Source organism: Lampetra fluviatilis, chromosome 23, assembly GCF_964198595.1.
Source record: "Lampetra fluviatilis chromosome 23, kcLamFluv1.1, whole genome shotgun sequence".
Classification (NCBI taxonomy): domain Eukaryota; kingdom Metazoa; phylum Chordata; class Hyperoartia; order Petromyzontiformes; family Petromyzontidae; genus Lampetra; species Lampetra fluviatilis.
In genome coordinates this window covers 3,996,892-4,017,368 of record NC_136297.1, presented here as the reverse complement: position 1 = coordinate 4,017,368, position 20,477 = coordinate 3,996,892, and the positions used below count along the sequence as shown (strand labels likewise).

Below are 20,477 nucleotides of genomic sequence, written 5' to 3'. Positions count from 1 at the left end.
CCACAGAGACACACAGAGACACACAGAGATACACAGAGACACACAGATACACACAGAGACACACAGAGACACACAGAGTTACACAGAGACACACAGAGTTACACAGAGACCCACAGAGACACACAGAGACACACAGAGACACACAGAGACACACAGAGATACACATAGAACCACAGAGATACACAGAGACACACAGAGACACACAGAGATACACAGAGACACACAGAGACCCACAGAGACACACAGAGACCCACAGAGACACACAGAGACACACAGAGACACACAGAGTTACACAGAGACACACAGAGACACACAGAGACACACAGAGACCCACAGATACACACAGAGACACACAGAGACACACAGAGACCCACAGAGACACACAGAGACACACAGAGATACACAGAGACCCACAGAGACACACAGAGACCCACAGAGACCCACAGAGACACACAGAGACCCACAGAGACACACAGAGACACACAGAGACACACAGAGACCCACAGAGACACACAGAGACACACAGAGTTACCGGGGTAACTCCGCACTGAGCGATGTTAATTTTGTTTGTTGCCGGAGCCACGCGGCCGTCACGCGTGGTGGCTCATCGGCAGCGCCTTCCCGCCGCGTTGTGGACATTTGAAGCGGTGTTCATTCTGAATGTGAAGCTTTCGTGACTGCAAGGATTCGTACTCTTAGTTTATTTCGGTAAAGTCACGTAGGTAGAAAAAATGAAATTAAAATTCCTGCCTCAGTTGATGCAGAAAATCTGGCTGTGACGGTCCCACCTGATGACGGAGACTTCTCCCGAAACGTCGTGACTTTATTTTTTTATTAATTTTAATTTCATTTTTTTTACCTACGTGACTTTACATTTCGATTTAAAGCTTTGGTGACTGCAGGGATTCATCTTCTTGGTTCTTTCGGTAAAGTCATCACGTAGAAGGGAAGTAATAAAATAATAAAAATGAAACATAATAAAATAAAATAATTCTGACGACGTTTCGGCTACAACGCAAGCAGCCGTCTTCACGTGGAAGAAGAGCGCCTTAACACCTCCAACCCAGCTTATATATAAGCTCCTAGCTTGGCAGTGTCTCATTCTTCACCTGAAGACGGCTGCTTGCGTTGTAGCCGAAACGTCGTGAGAATTATTTTATTTTATTATGTTTCATTTTTATTATTTTATTACTTCCCTTCTACGTGACTTTACCGAAAAAAAAACTAAGAGTATTTGAAGCGGTAGCCAGAATACTCGTAAGGACGCGAGTTTAAAAACAAAAAAAATTAAAATAACAACAACACAAAGTCCACACCAGGTGACACCGATTCAAATATTTGCCGTCAGCTGTCATTGGTCGTGAGGGTTTCGTGGCGCGCGGTGCGCTAACCACTGCGCCACCGCTCCCCAGGGGCTGGCTGATGATAAACACGGCGTTGGCATGGACCTCCGGTTGGCTTAACGCGAAACTAAAATATTTGTGTAACTTTACGAGGGTTAAGGCCCCACCACTTGCGCTCTGTAGCTCTTGTTCAGAAGCGACCAACTATGTCAATCAAGTGGCTCGTCGTCGTCGTCATCGTCGTCGTCGTCGTCATCGTCGTCGTCATCATCATCGTCGTTATCATCGTCGTCATCATTGTCGTCATCATCGTCGTCTTCATCGTCATCATCATCGTCGTCATCATCGTCGTCATCATTGTCGTCGTCATCGTCATCATCGTCGTCGTCGTCATCGTCGTCGTCATCATCGTCGTCTTCATCGTCATCATCATCGTCGTCATCATCGTCGTCATCATCGTCGTCGTCATCGTCGTCATCATCGTCGTCGTCGTCGTCGTCGTCGTCGTCATCATTGTCATCATCGTCATCGTCGTCGTCGTCGTCGTCATCATCGTCGTCATCATCGTCATCATCATCGTCGTCGTCATCGTCGTCGTCGTCGTCGTCGTCGTCGTCGTAATCATCATCATCGTCGTCGTCATCATTGTCATCATCATCATCGTCGTCGTCGTCACGTGAACATTTACAGCAGCGGGCCAAACACTCGAAACGCGTGGACGTCGATTGTAAATGTTGAGGGAAAAACCGGAGGACGCGGGGGAAAATCCACGCGGTGGAGACACCGAAAACTCCAAATCTACAGCAGCAGCAGCAGGCGTCAGGGTCGGGATCGAACCCACGACCTCCTGTATACCAGGCGAGGTAGTTAACATCTCCTAGCCACCGTGTTGATGATGAGAGAGAGAGAGAGACACGCAAACTCCAAATATACAGCAGCAGGCGTCAGGGTCGGGATCGAACCCACGACCTCCTGTAGACCCGGCGCCCCTGGTATAATCGACTGTCGGTAGATCAACATCAAGCCACGGTCATCGCAAACAGCGCCGCTGACTTTACCACGTTTTTTTTAAATTTTGCGTGGCAGGAGCGGTGGCGCAGCGGTTAGCGCGCATCGCCGAACGGTAACCGGTAGAGACCCGAGGTTGCTCTGCTCGCTTGGCAGAGGTCGCAACCGGGTACCCGATACCCGTACCCGATACCCGGCCGGGTACGGGTACCCGTCTGCGACCCTGGTGCGGCCGGGCACGGGTACGGGTAGACCGTGAGTCACTGGTGAATCACCGTTTGTCACTCATTTCCCAACGTCTTGTCTCTTCTCACAATTCAAGTTCCTAGAATCAACCCGTCCGCGCCTGCAACATGGCTTCATCCCAGAGGTCGCAATCGGGTACCCGATACCCGTACCCTACCCGATACCCGGCCGGGTACGGCTAGGGTACGGGTACGGCCGGGTACGGGTACGGGTAAGGAATCAAAACCCGTTTGCGACCTCTGCCCGCTTGGGCGCCGCTAATCTCAGTGCCCAGCGAGCGACGCCCTAGCAACGTTCCAACTCGTTCATCCGTGCTGACCGGAGTGGTGAAGTATGGTCAAACAACGACACCCGTGACCGGCACAGCGTGGTGAGGAGATGGGGGGGGGGTGGAGGGAGGCTTTAATCCAGCAGTGGAGATACACATTTGTAAAGTACAGTTGCGCAAACATTCGGCGAAGGGGTTTGCAAAACGCGGATTCTACACGAGCTTGGAATCGCAGTATTAGCATCAGCATCATCATCAGCATCATCAGCAGCATCATCAGCAGCAGCATCATCAGCAGCATCAGCATCATCATCATCAGCAGCAGCATCATCAGCAGCATCATCAGCAGCAGCATCAGCAGCAGCATCAGCAACATCATCATCAGCATCATCAGCAGCATCATCAGCAGCATCATCAGCAGCATCATCAGCAGCATCAGCATCATCATCATCAGCAGCAGCATCATCAGCAGCATCATCAGCAGCAGCATCAGCAGCAGCATCAGCAACATCATCATCAGCATCATCAGCAGCAGCATCATCAGCATCATCAGCAGCATCATCAGCAGCAGCATCAGCAACATCATCAGCAGCATCATCATCAGCATCATCAGCATCAGCAGCATCATCAGCATCATCAGCATCAGCAGCAGCATCAGCAACATCATCAGCATCAGCAGCATCATCAGCATCATCAGCATCAGCAGCATCATCATCATCATCATCAGCAGCATCATCAGCATCATCAGCATCAGCAGCATCATCAACATCAGCAGCAGCATCAGCAACATCATCAGCAGCATCATCATCAGCAGCATCAGCAACATCATCAGCAGCATCATCATCAGCAGCATCATCAGCAGCATCATCAGCATCATCATCATCATCAGTAGCATCATCAGCAGCATCATCAGCAGCATCATCATCAGCAGCATCATCAGCAGCATCATCATCAGCATCATCATCAGCAGCAGCAGCAGCAGCATCATCATCATCATCAGCAGCATCATCATCAGCAGCATCATCAGCAGCATCATCAGCATCATCATCATCATCAGTAGCATCATCAGCAGCATCATCAGCAGCATCATCATCAGCAGCATCATCAGCAGCATCATCATCAGCATCATCATCAGCAGCAGCAGCAGCAGCAGCATCATCATCAGCAACATCATCATCAGCAGCAGCGGCATGTATGTTGAACTTCTCACATAGCCAACCGGTGCTAATCGGAGGCACAGACCCATTGACGCGGCAATGGGTCTGTGCCTGCTCCGGTCTGCGCAGAACATCGCTCGGATTGTAAAACAAAAAAATGTAAATCACTCATTACCGGTAACCGCATAACAAAAAAAAAACCGGTTAACGGTTTTCGTACTCATCGGAATCACGATTTCGTCTCACCACCGCTGAGCAACGAGCCCCCAAAATTTACTCAAACCGCCGTGCGGTTTCCACTGGGGGGGGGGGCGAGCGCGAAACAAAGACAAAGATCCCCCGTGTAGCCTTAACAGACTGTAGGGGCAAGTGCTGTTAGCGAGTAGCACCTATGAAGGCCGGCACGGCAACACGAACGAGGGGGTGGGTGAGCCAGCAACATCGCCCGACCGCCTTTGTCTCCCCAGTGGCACAATGTTTACACACCGCACCAGGTACTCGTTTGAGGCTGAGTCGACCTAGGGGAGGCCCGGGACCGGTTCAGATAATCGCCACTGGTGGTGTTGGCCAGTGAGCGGGAATCGAACCCGGGTCGCCGGGTTCGTAGCGCAGCGTAGCGCTAACCGCTGCACCACCGCTCCCCACACGCACGCAAAAAGACAAAGATCCCCCATATAGCCTTGGCAGACTGTAGGGGCAAGTGCTGTGAGCGCACACGCATCTGCTCCTTCGTGACCAAGTAACATTCCATAGGAAACGGTGACCGATTCCTGGTTGCTTACTCAAACCGGTTATCCGACTCAAGGAAACGGTTACCGGTTAGCGTTTGACAAACCCGAGTTTGAATTGTGCGGTGGTGTGGGTGAGCGTGTCTGTCCCGCTCTGCAACGTGACCGTGTTCGAGCACATCTGGAATACAGATGTGCAATGGTGTTTTCAGAGTAATGCACGTTTACATAATCGTATATCTATGGCTATAGGGCCTAACAATCACTGTTTCGTATCATCTGTACTGTGGTCAACAACCACCACAACACTGCAGATCACTCATCCACTCTTCCATCCATCCATCCACTCAAATACTCACTCACTCACTCATCCACCCACTCACTCATCCACTCACTCATCCACCCACTCACACACTCACTCATCCAACCACTCACACGCTCACACACTCACTCATTCACTCACTCACACACTCACCCACTCACTCACCCATCCACTCACACACTCACCCACTCACTCATCCACTCACTCTTCCATCCATCCGCTCACTCACACACTCACCCACTCACTCACCCATCCACTCACACACTCAGCCACTCACTCATCCACTCACTCTTCCATCCATCCGCTCACTCACACACTCACCCACTCACTCACCCATCCACTCACACACTCACCCACTAACTCATCCATCCACTCACACACTCAGCCACTCACTCATCCACTCACTTTTCCATCCATCTGCTCACTCACACACTCACCCACTCACTCACCCATCCACTCACACACTCACCCACTAACTCATCCATCCACTCACACACTCAGCCACTCACTCATCCACTCACTCATCCATCCATTCACACACTCACCCACTCACTCATCCATCCATTCACACACTCACCCACTCACTCATCCATCCACTCACACACTCACCCACTCACTGACTCGCTCATCTACTCACTCGCACACTCATCTACTCACCCCCCACTCACCCAGCCAGTCACCCAGTTCATCACTAACTTACTCACCCACCCACTCACTTCACCACACTGTCGGTCACCTTCACTTTCTCTCTCACTGCTTCTTCCTTCGCACCGCTCCACCCTGGAATTCCCTCCTCCCATCACCATCATCACCATCATCATCACCACCATCATCACCACCATCATCATTACCATCATCATCACCACCATCATCATTACCACCACCATCATCACCACCATCATCACCACCATCATCATCATCACCATCATCATCACCACCACCACCATCACCACCATCACCACCATCATCACCATCATCATCACCATCATCATCACCACCATCACCATCATCATCACCACCACCATCATCATCATCATCACCACCACCACCACCACCATCATCACCACTACCATCATCATCACCACCATCATTACCACCACCACCACCACCATCATCCTCACCACCATCATCATCACCACCATCATCATCACCACCATCATCACCACCACCATCATCACCACCACCATCACCAGCCCATCATCATCATGACCACCACCACCATCACCACCACCACCACCATCACCACCACCACCACCATCATCATCACCACCACCATCATCACCACCACCACCATCATCACCACCACCACCACCATCACCACCATCACCACCATCACCACCACCACCACCATCACCACCACCACCATCACCGCCCTCAACAATGATAACCTCGCATCTCAGTTCAAGGCTGGTGTTCTAATCTCGCGCGGTGCGACTCTCACGGTGCTGCTTGTTGCTGGCCGTTTCAAATGGTGTTAGAACAACAGCAGCGTCCCCCCGTGTCACCCCCCCAGGGTAGCACAACACAGCGGCGACGGTACACGAAACGACGGCAACAAGATAAACAACACTCACAACAACACAAACAACAACACAAACAACAACACACACACACGACACACACACGACACACACACGACACACACACGACACACACACGACACACGACACACACACGACACACACAGCACACACACAACAACAACACACACAACAACATACACAACACAAACAACAATAAAAACAACACACACAACACACACGACACACACACAACACACACAACACACACACGACACACAGCACACACACAGCACACACAGCACACACAACACACACACAGCACACACAGCACACACAGCACACACACAGCACAAACAACACACACAGCACACACAACACACACACACAACACACACAACACACACACAGCACACACAACACACACACAGCACACACAGCACACACACAGCACAAACAACACACACAGCACACACAACACACACACACAACACACACAACACACACAGCATACACAACACACACACAGCACACACAGCACACACACAGCACAAACAACACACACAGCACACACAACACACACACACAACACACACAACACACACAGCACACACACCATGTGAGACTAGGCTCTAAGGAAAGCTGTCTCGGGTGTGGACCAATCAACTTCAAGGACAGTGCAAACATTATCAGAGTTGTGTTTTTTGTTTGCATTACGACCGCAGGTATTGTGGTCTATGCAAACATGACTCCTTGTAAAAAAGGTGTCAGTTTTGTTGGCAGATAGAAGGGTAACAAAACTATTAAATGTCGAGTGTTGTTCACGACCTCCTGCCCATCAACCCCCCCCCCCCCCCCCGGCTGTGACAGTCTGGTGGAAATTCCACATTCCTGTGACGAGGGAAGTCGCGCCTGTCCATAATCAACTATTGACTTGCCATAAAGTGGTACCGATTTTATCGACCCCCACCCACCCCTCCCTCCCTCGGTGAGAGGGAGGGATGATGATGATGTTGTTGATGATGTTGTTGATGATGTTGTTGATGATGTTGTTGATGATGATGATGATGTTGTTGATGATGATGATGATGTTGTTGATGACGATGATGTTGATGACGTTGTTGACGATGATGATGACGATGTTGTTGATGATGATGATGATATTGTTGACGATGATGTTGTTGTTGATGATGTTGTTGTTGATGACGATGATGTTGATGACGTTGTTGTTGATGATGATGATGATGATGTTGTTGTTGATGATGTTGTTGTCGATGATGTTGTTGTTGATGATGTTGTTGTTGATGATGTTGTTGTTGACGATGATGATGATGTTGTTGACGATGATGTTGTTGATGATGTTGTTGATGATGTTGTTGACGATGATGTTGTTGATGATGTTGTTGATGATGTTGTTGATGATGATGTTGTTGTTGTTGATGACGATGATGATGATGTTGTTGTTGATGATGATGATGTTGTTGTTGATGATGTTGTTGTTGACGATGTTGTTGATGATGTTGTTGATGATGTTGTTGACGATGATGTTGTTGATGATGTTGTTGATGATGTTGTTGATGATGATGTTGTTGTTGTTGATGACGATGATGATGATGATATTGTTGTTGATGATGATGATGTTGTTGTTGATGACGATGATGTTGTTGTTGATGACGATGATGTTGTTGTTGATGACGATGATGTTGATGACGTTGTTGTTGATGATGATGTTGATGATGATGATGTTGTTGTTGATGATGATGTTGATGTTGTTGATGATGATGTTGTTGATGATGTTGTTGATGATGATGATGATGATGTTGTTGTTGACGATGTTGTTGTTGATGATGAGATGAGTCAAGCCACCCACCCCGAACCGGGACGTGAACTCACATCATCGTCTGCACGTCTGTCACAATGCACCACGTAGGTCATTGGGCGCAGGAGACGATCACAATAAGTGTTCCATCCGCATAATTTGATATTGCCATACAGTACATAGTGGATGTATCATGCAATAATGCATGTGTAACTTAGCACATGTATAGCACAATACAATACGTGCATGATCGAATACTTCGTATCATACAAAGCAAGTGGGTAATGAATACGCGCATCGTTCAATGTAATGCGTGTTTACTATAAGGCGTGATGTGTGTGTCTTGCAGTAAAACTCGTGTATAATATACACGTGTGCATCGTACAAATGTGTGATCTAATAGGTGCATAGTCAAATGAAATGAATGCATCATATAACGCGTGCATAGAACAATGTAATGCATTTGAGTCATGATACATGCCCATTGTAATGTAATACATGTATGCCATGACTGCGTTTGCAATACAATTGTATGGTACGATAACAATGGGCGTGTAGTGTGATTGTATTTTGATTTAAAACTTTCGCGACTGCAGGGATTCTCATATTGTTGGTTCTTTCGGTAAATTCACGTAGAAGGGAAATAAGAAAATGATAGAAATATAAAACAATAAAAATTCTCACGACGTTTCGACTGAAATCCACGGCAAAAATTTCTTTTCGAAAATTTAAAATTTCCTTGCTGTGGATTTCAGCCGAAACGTCGTGAGAATTTTTATTGTTTTATATTTTTATTATTTTATTATTTCCCTTCTACGTGACTTTACGGAAAGAACCAAGAAGATGGTGTGCTTGTCTCGTACGATGTAATACCGTACGAAACTAAATGTGTGTGTTATAATATAACGAAATAAAATTGTCGATATACTGACACGGATTCTATGCTGATCTCACAACGCGTGAAACGTAATTAATATTAAACATTACGTGATACGCATTAGACACTCATAGCCGTTCGTGTATAACTATGTAATAGGCCCAAAAAATACAATTAACGTAAACGTATCATTGCAATACATAGCGTAACATTGTATATTAATATTGTATTGTATACGAATATTGTATACTATTTTATACTGATATTGTATACTGATATTGCATACTAATATTGTAAACTAATATCGTATATTTTATACTGATATTGTATACTAATATTGTAAACTAATATTGTCAACTAACATCGTACACTCATATTGTATACTGATATTGTAAACTAATATCACTCATATTGTATACTCATATTGTATACTGATATTGTAAACTAATATTGTAAACTAATATTGTATACTGATATTGTAAACTAATATCACTCATATTGTATACTAATATTGTATACTAATATTGTAAACCAATATTGTAAACTAATATTATAAACTAATATCCCTCATATTGTATACTAATATTGTAAACTAATATCACTCATATTGTATACTAATATTGTAAACTAATATCACTCATATTGTATACTAATATTGTAAACTAATATCACTCATATTGTATACTAATATTGTAAACTAATATTGTAAACTAAGATCGTACAAACTTGATTTGGCGCTTTCGTTACTGCAGCAATCACTCTTTAGTTCTATCGGTAAAGTCTCGTAGGAAGATAAAATAATAAATAACAAATAATAGCACACGACGTTTCGATTGCAACACAAGCAAATCATCATCATCATCATCAGCTACAAATGAAAGAGAAAACAACCCCAGTCAACTTCTACATAAAATACAACACAGAGAATTCTTACAAAGATTGCTACATTTAACCGAGAGATAACACACAGACACGGAGACACACACCCAGACAGACACACACACGCAGAGAGACACACCAAGATCGTACACTAGTATCGCCTACTGAGATTGCCTACGAATATTTTTAGCTCCATGCTGATGTTTTTTACAAAATGCAATCAACGGCACTTTAATGTTATTCAATGCGGAGAGACGTGACACACACACACACATCTTCTTAGGTTTTTCGGTAAAGTCACGTAGGTAAAACATCAAAATTAATGAAAATAAAATAAAATAAAAACAAAAATCACGACGTTTCGGAGGCAACACAAGTCTCCGTCATCAGGTGGGACCGTCACAGCCGAATTAGCTGCATCACACACACAGCTCCGCCGGCTTAAAGCCAAACGAGATACGAATACACAACAGGGCTACGAAGAAGAGCCGTTTGCCCCGAAACGTCGGTTTATCGCATATTTGTATTACTTGTTAAAGCCACTCGAGGTTGAGGTTCATATTCAAAGGTTTTTTCGGTAAAGTCACGTAGGTAAAACATCAAAATTAATACAAATAAAATAAAATAATTTTGATGTTTTACCTACGTGACTTTACCGAAAAAACCTAAAAATATGAATCCTTGCAGTCACGAAAGCTTCAAATCTAGAATGAGGTTGAGGTTGTTGTCGTTGTTGTTGCTGTTATTGATTCTGCAATGAGCATCACTGCCAAAGCAGTAGCAGGAGAGACATCGTGGTCGGAGAGTAATTTACAATCGCACACACACACACACATATACATAGATCGATATCGTAGTATATATGCATAGCGTTGTAGATAGCGGTAACAGCGTGCCACGCTCAACACCACCACCATCACCACCATCACCACCACACAACCAACATCATCTCATCGCTGTCAATCCCAGAAGGTTCGCTTCGTAATTCTTGCGCGGCCAAATCGAGATTTCAGCGCCGTGCGGTGTTACGGACGTTTCGATACGAGCAGAGAAAACAAATAATAGCCCCCAACACGAGAATTGTGCCCACGTGTTCCGCTCCTTGTAGGATGAACGCTGAGATTCATAAGGGGGGCACGACGGGGGTGATCAATAAGGTCTGAGTTCGTCGGTGATAAGGTAGGGCAATGACAAGGGGTTTGACAAATTTCGATTCAAAGCTTTCGTGACTGCAGGGATTCATCTTCTTGGCTCTTTCGGTAAAGTCACGTAGAAGGGAAATAATAAAGTAATAAAAATAAAACATAATAAGATACAATTCTCACGACGTTTCGGCCACAACGCAAGCGGCCGTCCTCAGGTGAAGAACAGGTCTGTCGGAAAGACTGTCAGAAAGACAGCCCTGTTCTTCACCTGAGGACGGCCGCTTGCGTTGTGGCCGAAACGTCGTGAGAATTGTATTTAATTATATTTAATTTTTATATTATTATTTTATTATTTCCCTTCTACGTGCCTTTAGCGAAAGAACCAAGAAGAAGGGATTGCTGACAGGCGTGGAATCACAACGATGCCCACGCGTACCCACCGCAATAGCCACGACGACGCTAGCCACGACGTCGTAACACAGCAGGCAAATGCACGTCAATGCACACATACAATAAAAATATACAATATTTATATATAAACTATATCTCTATAACTAGCGGACTAGCAGCCGCGCAGCGGAAACGCGTAAACTAGACGCGAGATTGAGTGCTCTCAGTCGGATTCGCGTTCAGGAGTTCCTCGGGGGTGAATGGAGCGTGCCAGAATGATGATGATGATGGTGATGAAGAGGTGGTGGTGGTGGCTGTGGCTGTGGCGAAGTTGGGGGGAGCAGTATTCAATCGAGCAGTGGATTGAGCACGCCAGCAGTTGACGTTGCTGTCACGTTAACGAACGCCGAGCGGGGAGGTGTACATGCAATGTACTTACCATGCACACGTGTGTGCACGTGTGTGTACACGTGTGTGTGCACGTGTGTACATGTGTGCACGTGTGTGTGCACGTGTGTACATGTGTGTACATGTGTGTACACGTGTGTACATGTGTGTACATGTGTGTACACGTGTGTACACGTGTGTGCACGTGTGTACATGTGTGCACGTGTGTGTGCACGTGTGTACATGTGTGTACATGTGTGTACATGCGTGACATACAATGCGTGGACTACTATGTACACACACACGCACTCAGTACACGTACAATACATATACACAGTAGAATAATACACACACAGCACAATAATACACACACAGTACACACACAACACACAGTACAATAATACACAGACAGTACACACACAACACACACACACAGCACAATAATACATACACCGTACACACACAACACACACACAGTACAATAATACACACACAGTACACACACAATACACACACACAGTACAATAATACACACACAGTACACACACAACACACACACAGTACAATAGTACACACACAATACACACACAGTACAATAATACACACACAGTACACACACAATACACACACACAGTACAATAATACACACACAGTACACACACAACACACACACAGTACAATAGTACACACACAATACACACACAGTACAATAATACACACACAGTACACACACAATACACACACAGTACAATAATACACACAAAGTACACACACAATACACACACAGTACAATAATACACACACAGTACACACACAATACACACACAGTACAATAATACACACACAGTACACACACACAGAGTACAATAATACACACACAATACACACACAGTACAATAATACACACACAGTACACACACAATACACACACAGTACAATAATACATACACAGTACACACACAGTACACACAGTACAATAATACACACACAGCACACACACACAGTACAATAATACATACACACACACACAGTACAATAATACATACACACACACACACACACAGTACACACACAGTACACACAGTACAATAATACATACACACACACACAGTACAATAATACATACACACACACAGTACAATAATACATACACAGCACACACACACAGTACAATAATACATACACAGCACACACACACAGTACAATAATACATACACACACACACACACAGTACAATAATACATACACACACACAGTACAATAATACATACACAGTACACACACACACAGTACAATAATACACACACAGCACACACACACACAGTACAATAATACACACACAGCACACACACACACACAGTACAATAATACATACACAGTACACACACACACAGTACAATAATACACACACAGTACACACACACACAGTACAATAATACACACACAGCACACACACACACAGTACAATAATACACACACAGCACACACACACACAGTACAATAATACACACACAGCACACACACACACAGTACAATAATACACACACAGTACACACACACAGTACAATAATACACACACAGCACACACACACACAGTACAATAATACACACACAGCACACACACACACACAGTACAATAATACATACACAGTACACACACACACAGTACAATAATACACACACAGTACACACACACACAGTACAATAATACACACACAGCACACACACACACAGTACAATAATACACACACAGCACACACACACACACAGTACAATAATACATACACAGTACACACACACACAGTACAATAATACACACACAGTACACACACACACAGTACAATAATACACACACAGTACACACACACACAGTACAATAATACACACACAGTACACACACACACAGTACAATAATACATACACAGCACACACACAGTACAATAATACACACACAGTACAATAATACACACACAGCACACACACAGTACAATAATACACACACAGCACACACACAGTACAATAATACACACACAGTACACACACACAGTACAATAATACATACACAGTACACACACAGTACAATAATACACACACAGTACACACACACAGTACAATAATACACACACAGTACACACACACACACAGTACAATAATACATACACAGTACACATACACAGTACAATAATACACACACAGTACAATAATACATACACAGCACACACACAGTACAATAATACACACACAGTACACACACACACACACAGTACAATAATACACACACAGTACACACACACACAGTACAATAATACATACACAGTACACACACACACAGTACAATAATACATACACAGTACACACACAGTACAATAATACATACACAGTACACACACACACAGTACAATAATACATACACAGCACACACACACACAGTACAATAATACACACACAGTACACACACACACAGTACAATAATACATACACAGCACACACACACACACAGTACAATAATACATACACAGTACACACACACACAGTACAATAATACATACACAGTACACACACACACAGTACAATAATACATACACAGCACACACACACACAGTACAATAATACATACACAGTACACACACACACACAGTACAATAATACACACACAGTACACACACACACAGTACAATAATACATACACAGCACACACACACACACAGTACAATAATACATACACAGTACACACACACACAGTACAATAATACATACACAGTACACACACACACAGTACAATAATACATACACAGCACACACACACACAGTACAATAATACACACACAGTACACACACACACACAGTACAATAATACACACACAGTACACACACACAGTACAATAATACACACACAGTACACACACACACAGTACATTAATACATACACAGCACACACACACACAGTACATTAATACATACACAGCACACACACACACAGTACAATAATACATACACAGCACACACACACACAGTACATTAATACATACACATCACACACACACACACAGTACATTAATACACACACAGCACACACACACAGTACAATAATACACACACAGCACACACACAGTACATTAATACATACACAGCACACACACACACACAGTACAATAATACATACACAGTACACACACACAGTACAATAATACACACACAGTACACACACACACAGTACATTAATACATACACAGCACACACACACACACAGTACAATAATACACACACAGTACACACACACACAGTACAATAATACATACACAGTACACACACACACAGTACAATAATACACACACAGCACACACACACACAGTACAATAATACACACACAGTACACACACACACAGTACATTAATACATACACAGTACACACACACACAGTACAATAATACACACACAGTACACACACACACAGTACAATAATACACACACAGTACACACACACACAGCACAATAATACATACACAGTACACACACACACAGTACACACACACACAGTACACACACACACAGTACAATAATACATACACAGTACACACACACACAGTACACACACACACAGTACACACACACACAGTACACACACACACAGTACACACACACACAGCACAATAATACATACACAGTACACACACACACAGTACACACACACACAGTACACACACACACAGTACACACACAACACACACACACACGCGCGCACGCTATAACGCACCGTCCGTGTTGACACTACACATGTGTACACGTGTGTGTGTGTGTGCGTGTGTTTGCAGTGTTGGTGAGTAAGAGGCACACGGACTCACGTCGTTATGCTGTGGCGTCTCACCTGCCTCGTGAGTGAGTCCCGTGTTGAGTCGTCGAGGGGGTTGGTGGTGGTGGTGGTGGTGAGTCGTCAGGGTGAGTTGTGGTGGTGGTGGTGGTGTCCTGCGAGTGCCGTGCACTGCTTGTGAGTGAAGTCGAAAGCATCAGCAGCGATTCCTGACCCCCCCACAACCAACCCAGCCCCCACTTCTGTCCCCCCATCCACCCACCCTCCATCCCGTCCCATACCCTCACCCACCCACCCTCCCACTCTCCCACCCACCCTCCCACCCTCCCACTCTCCCACCCTCCCACTCTCCCACCCACCCAACCCCCCACCAACCCCCCCCCACCCAACCCCCCACCAACCCCCCCCCCCCACTTCTCTCCCCCACCCGCCCTCCATCCCGTTCCATACCCTCACCCACCCACCCACTCTCCCACCCACCCACTCTCTCACCCACCCACCCACTCACCCACTCTCCCACCCACTCACACCCACTCACCCACCCATCCACTCACCCACCCACTCACTCACCCACCCACTCACCCACTCACCCACCCATCCACTCTCCCACCCATCCACTCACTCACCCACCCACACACTCACCCACCCACACACTCACCCACACACTCACCCACACACTCACCCACACACTCACTCACACACTCACCCACTCACCCACTCACCCACCCACTCAACCACTCTCCCACCCACTCACACCCACCCATCCACTCACCCATCCACCCACTCTCCCACCCACCCACTCACCCACTCTCCCACCCACTCACACCCACTCACCCACCCATCCACTCTCCCACCCATCCACACACTCACCCACCCACACACTCACCCACACACTCACCCACACACTCACCCACTCACCCACCCATCCACTCACCCACCCATCCACTCACCCATCCACTCACCCACCCATCCACTCACCCATCCACTCACCCACCCATCCACTCTCCCACCCACAAAGACAAAGGATCCCCAGCCCGCACGGGCTCCACGGTCATTGGGGGGCAAGTGCTGTTCGCGAAAGCAGCGCCGATGGAGGCCCGCACGGCGCACGCTTCAGACTCTGGTTTGTCAAAACGCTAACCGGTAACCGTTTCCTCGAATCGGCGAACCGGTTTCGGTAAGCGACCAGGAATCGGTGACCGTCTCCTCTTGGAACGGTCACTTGGTCACGAACGAGCAGATGGGAGCGCTCCTCTGTGAGTGTTGTAGAGGTCCCCCGTGTAGCCTCTAGAGACTGTCGGGGCAAGTGCTGTTAGCGAGCAGCACCTATGAAGGCCGGCCGCCTTTGTCTCCCCAATGGCGATGTTTTTTTTATTTTTAACACACCGCACCAGGTACTCATTTGAGGCTGAGTCCACCTAGGGGGAGGCTCCAGTCCCCGTTCAGATGTGGTCCGTGAGCGGTGAATCGCTCAACGGCGCTAACCGCTGCACCACCGCTCCCTACAAACACACACTCACTCACCCGAAACACACACCCACGCATATACACACACACTCAACCAAACACACACGCATACACACACACACACGCATATACACACACACTCAACCAAACACACACGCATATACACACACACTCAACCAAACACACACGCATATACACACACACGCATATACACACACACTCATATACACACACACTCAACCAAACACACACGCATATACACACACACGCATATACACAAACACACGCATACACACACACACGCATATACACACACACTCAACCACACACACACACGCATACACACACACACACGCATATACACACACACGCATATACACACACACTCAACCACACACACACACGCATACACACACACACGCATATACATATACACACACACTCAACCACACACACACACGCGTTTACACACACACACGCGTTTACACACCCACACACACACGCATATACACACACACGCATATACACACACACTCAACCAAACACACACGCATACACACACACGCATATACACACACACTCAACCAAACACACACGCATACACACACACGCATACACACACACGCAACCACACACACACGCATATACACACACACGCATATACACACACACTCAACCAAACACACACGCATATACACACACACGCATATACACACACACTCAACCAAACACACACGCATATACACACACACGCATATACACACACACGCATATACACACACACTCAACCAAACACACACGCATACACACACACGCATACACACACACTCAACCAAACACACACGCATACACACACACACGCATATACACAAACACTCAACCAAACACACACGCATATACACACACACGCATATACACACACACGCATATACACACACACTCAACCAAACACACACGCATATACACACACACGCATATACACACACACGCATATACACACACACTCAACCAAACACACACGCATACACACACACGCATACACACACACTCAACCAAACACACACGCATACACACACACACGCATATACACAAACACTCAACCAAACACACACGCATATACACACACACGCATATACACACACACGCATATACACACACACTCAACCAAACACACACACGCGTTTACACACACACACGCGTTTACGCACACACACACACACGCGTTTACACACACACACACACACACACGTGTTTACACACTCACACACACACGCGTTTACACACTCACACACACACGCATACACACACACGCATATACACACACACTCAACCAAACACACACGCATACACACACACACGCATACACACACACGCAACCACACACACACGCATATACACACACACGCATATACACACACACTCAACCAAACACACACGCATATACACACACACGCATATACACACACACTCAACCAAACACACACGCATATACACACACACTCAACCAAACACACACACGCGTTTACACACACACACGCGTTTACGCACACACACACACACGCGTTTACGCACACACACACACACGCGTTTACACACACACACACACGCGTTTACACACACACACACGCGTTTACACACTCACACACACGCGTTTACACACTCACACACACACGTGTTTACACACACACACACACGCGTTTACACACTCACACACGCGTTTACACACTCACACACACACACGCGTTTACACACTCACACACACACACGCGTTTACACACTCACACACACACACGCGTTTACACACACACACGCGTTTACACACTCACACACACACGCGTTTACACACTCACACACACGTGTTTACACACTCACACACACGCGTTTACACACTCACACACACGCGTTTACACACTCACACACACACGCGTTTACACACTCACACACACACACGCGTTTACACACTCACACACACACACGCGTTTACACACACACACGCGTTTACAACACACACACACACACACGCGTTTACACACTCACACACACACACGCGTTTACACACTCACACACACACACGCGTTTACACACACACACGCGTTTACACACTCACACACACACGCGTTTACACACTCACACACACGTGTTTACACACTCACACACACGCGTTTACACACTCACACACACGCGTTTACACACTCACACACACACGCGTTTACACACTCACACACACACACGCGTTTACACACTCACACACACACACGCGTTTACACACACACACGCGTTTACACACTCACACACACACGCGTTTACACACTCACACACACGCGTTTACAACACACACACACACACGCGTTTACACACTCACACACACGCGTTTACACACTCACACACACACACACGCGTTTACACACTCACACACACACACGCGTTTACACACACACACGCGTTTACACACTCACACACACGCGTTTACACACTCACACACACGTGTTTACACACTCACACACGCGTTTACACACTCACACACACGCGTTTACACACTCACACACACACGCGTTTACACACACACACGCGTTTACACACTCACACACACGCGTTTACAACACACACACACACACGCGTTTACACACTCACACACACGCGTTTACACACTCACACACACACACGCGTTTACACACTCACACACACACACGCGTTTACACACACACACGCGTTTACACACTCACACACACGCGTTTACACACTCACACACACGTGTTTACACACTCACACACGCGTTTACACACTCACACACACGCGTTTACACACTCACACACACACGCGTTTACACACTCACACACACGTGTTTACACACTCACACACGCGTTTACACACTCACACACACGCGTTTACACACTCACACACACACGCGTTTACACACTCACACACACACACGCGTTTACACTCACACACGCGTTTACACACTCACACACACACGCGTTTACACACTCACACACACGTGTTTACACACTCACACACACGCGTTTACACACTCACACACACACGCGTTTACACACTCACACACACACACACGTTTACACTCACACACACGCGTTTACACACTCACACACACGTTT

General features: G+C 46.2%; 1 protein-coding gene across 3 annotated transcripts in view; it reads left to right on the top strand.

The window, feature by feature from the left end:
* The window catches only part of LOC144940615 (translocating chain-associated membrane protein 1-like), a 443,732-nt gene that overhangs the window by 246,825 nt on the left and 176,430 nt on the right, over positions 1-20,477 (top strand). Inside the window, exon 12 of one of the 3 annotated variants that reach the window (XR_013639146.1) lies at positions 2,510-2,527. The exons of the other annotated variants lie outside the window; for them this stretch is intronic. The gene's annotated coding sequence lies outside the window, so the exon portion shown is untranslated. Of the gene's footprint in view, positions 1-2,509; positions 2,528-20,477 lie in introns of those variants that run through there. 3 annotated transcript variants of the gene reach the window in all.